Genomic DNA, 4460 nt, shown 5'->3' with positions numbered 1-4460 from the left:
GGGATGAGTGTGATATCCTTGAGAGGAAGTGAATGTCCTGGGCTGGGACTCTACACACAGGCAGGATCCTGAGGTCTCTGGGAACTGCATCAGAAAGTTGACTTGTCAGTCCATCTATGGTAGAATGAGGCTGTGACTGAGCACTGGGACCTTTCTACCAGGTGTGGACCCCATGCCCAGCCTCAGGGGCAAGGATGCTCTTGGGTCACCGTCAGCCAGGACAGGTGGAGTGTGCAGTGTGTCAAGTCTGCAGAGAAGGATGGGCTTAGGGGCGAGAGGGGAAGTCTTGCCACTCCTGCTCCCTTTTGACCTCTCAGCAGGCATCTAGGGTTGGCAGGTAGATAGTTCAAGAAGGAACGAAGCCGCTGCAGTTGAGGGGTGAGGTTGTCCATCCTAATTTTCTCATCTCAAGCAAGATGGCAAAGTATCGATTCAGCAGGATTTATTAGAACCCACTCTGTGCTGGTCAGAGGTTACTAAGACATGGTCCTGGGATGTTCATTCTATAAGTTTTTCCTCCGTTCTGTGACCCACCCCCCTTCCCCTTTTGAGATCTGGTATTTGATGCCCAACACATTGTCCATGCTGTGATGTGACCATCATCATAGCAGGCAGAGGGCGCCTCTGCTGCTGAAGGCCTGTGATTTTGTGGGGAAGAGCCTGTTCTAGCCCCTGGAAAGGCACTGCCACCTGCCGTTGGATGCCAAGACTCAAGAGCTGGCCCCAGTCACTGTGCACAGAGCTGTCTGAGAATGTATGAGTGGACTGGGTCCTTCGGCACTGCCTGCATTGGCTCAGGGCAGCCAACCGCCGCAGAGGATGAGGGACACACTCAGGAAGCCTCCCCGGCCCTGGAGGCAGAAAGGCCCAGGCAGAATCACTGACTGGGAGGAAACAGAAAAAGCAGAGGAGAGCCAGGCTGCAGGCGTGTGGATGGGACCAGCTCAGGCAGATGCTGTCTCATACCAACTCTCCCCTCTCTTGCCAGGGCCTGGCCTGGTGTCTTTCAGGAGCCTGGGCACCATACAAAAGCAGAGACTGTTCTCTTGTGGTGCTACAGGCTGTAATCAGTCCACCCAGTGTTGTTTTAGAAATTTAAATTGGTTGCCAATCTTTTTAAATTGGCAACATCTTTTACCACATTAAAATCTAGATGCCCGGCTTCTCTTGAAAATGTCAAAGCTTGGTAATGCCAGGTCCTCACTTCCACCTGAGGGAATGGAGTCGCAGAGATGTCAAATCTCTTCATGGGGTGTACACCCTCCAGTTTGCCACAGTCCTCACCACCCCAGAAGTCACGCCGAGGCCTTTCCAGTGCCCTTGCACCATCCTTTTTCTCATAAGAGGAAAATGAAGTGGGTCTCTACGCACGGCGTATCACAGGTGAGGGCGAGACGGGCAGAGAGGGCTGTGCTGGCTGTGGCTTTGCTTGGCCCGCCCTGTCCATGCTGCAGTGGTGCGGAGGGGCAGGGAGCTGTGTAGGGCCAACCCCGGTTCCTGCGTCAGGTCCACACTCCTTGCACCTGCAAGTGAAAGGTCTAAGACGAGCAGGCCCAGGGCACCTACTGCAGGGTCAGGTGGAGGTGCCTCCACCTCCCAAGGCTCACCCCATGCCAGGGGCCCAGATCTTGAGAGGCCAGCACCAACTCTCCAGGGCAGAATGAAAACCAAACCCCAGGGCTTTGGACTCAAATCATCTAGAGGAAGCAGCAGGAGGTCCCAAATGTACCTGAGTGACACAATGATCATTCTCTCCCCAGGGGCAGGACAGGGGCAGGGGAAGGTGAGTGGAAGCCCATTGCTCAGATAAAGAGCAGCTGCCACTGAGGGTAGCCCCGCGGCCTATGCCCGCGCTCACTGGTGTCTTCCTCTAGTGCCTGGGGCTGGCATGGAATCTGCTCAAATGCAGGCAGCTGAAGGTGAGCCCGCAGCCTGGTGATCCCAAGTGCCAACCATGAGGAAGTCTGGAGAAAAGACCAGGGAGCAGGGGCCCTCGTGAGGATCAGGAATTGGCAGCAGGGGCCGCCAGCAGAACACCAGAGGGGACAGTGGTGGTGGGGGAAGATACAGCCAGGCTGGGTCTCAGCCCCGTCACCTCTTAGCTGGTGAAGGCTCCGGCCTGTTCCTGCTTTCGGTCACCACTTCATCCCTGGGTGATCATGGGCCCGGTGCAGGGCTGGCTACAGGTGTTTGTTGATTGATAACTGCTCACGAAAATGGCAACAGCAGTAGCACAGCTTCACAAATACAAACGCATTTCACCAACACCCTTGCAGGAAGCCCTCCAGGAGGGACAAGAACATCCCTGCTTTACTGTTATGGACGTGAGCCTCCAAGAGGCAGTGACTTCTTAGATGCTCACCCAGCCAGGAAGGAAGGGACACACTTGACCCTCAGTCTAAGACCCCATCAGGCCACTAATAATTCTCCCTCCAAACCCAGCGCGGGTCAAGGTCTATCTTCACCCCCAAATCACCCCTAAGGCAGCCTCAACTCCTCTCCCCAGCACTACAGCCATCCTGCCCAGCCCCAGTGCTCCACAGACCCTAAACCTGAGCCCTCCTAGGCTTTGTTGGCCCCAAACCACCTGCACTTGTTATGTGTTATTTTTACACTGGCGTTTCCCCTCAGCCTTGCATACTGTGTGGTGTTTTCTGACACCACTTTTCCAGCTCTCTGACACCAACTGGGGCTAGCGTCGGGTCCCACAGATTAAAGGGCTCAGTCCCACACTTCCGATGGAGTCACAGATGGGGTGCCCAGGCCACCCACACTTCCTGGCCAACTACACATTCAGGGGTTCCCATGACTCCACCCCCTAACGTTCAATAATTTGCCCGAGTAACTCAGAACTGAAGATCACCCTTCCCTGACGCTTCCTGGCGTGGTGCCCTCAAGGATGCAGTGTGGGCAGGAAAAGCCACGCTTGAGAGGAACAGGGTAAGGGATGGGAGCAACTGGCAGCCACTGCAATCTCAAGTTTTGGGGTTTTTTTTTTTTTTTTTGAGACGGAGTTTTGCTCTGTCGCCCAGGCTGGTGTGCAGTGGTGCAGTCTTGGCTCACTGCAACCTCCACCTCCCAAGTTCAAGTAATTCTCCTGCCTCAGCCTCCCGAGTAGCTGGGATTACAGGCACCTGCCACCATGCCTGGCTAATTTTTGTATTTTAGTAGAGACGGGATTTCACCATGCTGGCCAGGCTGGTCTCGAACTCCTGACCTCACGTGATCCGCCTGCCTCGGCCTCCCAAAGTGTTGGAATTATAGGCGTGAGTCACCGCGCCCAGCCCTGAATCTCAAGTTTGTAAAGTGCTCCACCTCCGTCACCCCGACTCCCAGGAGTCACTGCTTGGGATTGAAATTTTCCGCCCTCGAATCACCTGGTCTTTCTGGTGCAGGAGCGACCCCGAGGCAATCTAGGGGCCCTGCTCTAACGAATTTATTAGCATGAACTCAAATGGGCTGGAAAGGGGTTAGGAATAACAAAAGACACTCACCACTCACGAAATTCCAAGGGTCGTAGGAGCCCCGTGTTAGGAACCCAGGAGGAAGACCAAATATTTCTTAGTATCCCACACATACCCTTCCTTTAGTTCTCCAATTATCATAATTCTATTCATCCTTCTTCACATTCCACCCTCACCTTCTATGAAAGTGCCCTGAATTTGCTGCAGGATACAGATTGCTCCTGGAGTGCAGCTCTGGTGTGAGCTTACAGAGGCAGTGCAGTGCCCTGGGCAGCCCTGCGTAATCCACGACTGTCAGATCAAAGGGCAATGTGACCCTGGCCCACAGTGGCAGGAGCTGAGTGCCACTGGCTTGGCCCTGGGAACCTGTGCATCTCCCCTCTGAGCCAAGGAAACAAACAACACAGACAACAGTGTCTCCCTAATGGCCCCATCCCCAGGGTGGAGGCCCTGCACCGGGCACTGCTCTGCGCCGGGCACTGCTCTGCGCGCGCGCTCCCCAGCAGCCAGCATTGTCTGGAGGATACTGGAAAGCTTGGAAAGAGTAGGCTGAGCAGCTCCTCTGTGGACAGAAAGGGCATGTGGAGAAGCGGCACATCAAGCTCTGGTTAGGATCCAAAACCAAATGCCAGCTCCTAGGAACCCCAGACCAGGGTGTGAAACGCAGCCAAGAGCACCCCAGACCCGCACCAGTTGTGTCAACTGTGACAGTACCCAGAGTGGAAAAAACATGAACTCAAATTGTGTTTTCCTCCGCTGCTCTCTCAATACCAACAGACATCTGTGGCCAAATGTGTTGGGGATTTCTCCCCTGACACAAAGCAAGCAAGCAAGCAATTCTGCAGCCTACACCAGCTGGGTATCCTCCAATTCAATTCAGTGCTCACCCTACCTAAAGTATCTGGAAATGGAATCCACAGGGTCAGGGCTCTGTCCCACAAGACCGCCACCTCCGCCACAACATTGGACTGACCACCCTCTTTGGGTGGCATGATT

This window comes from Pongo pygmaeus, chromosome 21, assembly GCF_028885625.2.
Source record: "Pongo pygmaeus isolate AG05252 chromosome 21, NHGRI_mPonPyg2-v2.0_pri, whole genome shotgun sequence".
NCBI classification, from domain to species: domain Eukaryota; kingdom Metazoa; phylum Chordata; class Mammalia; order Primates; family Hominidae; genus Pongo; species Pongo pygmaeus.
Note: the sequence above shows the minus strand (reverse complement) of the source record.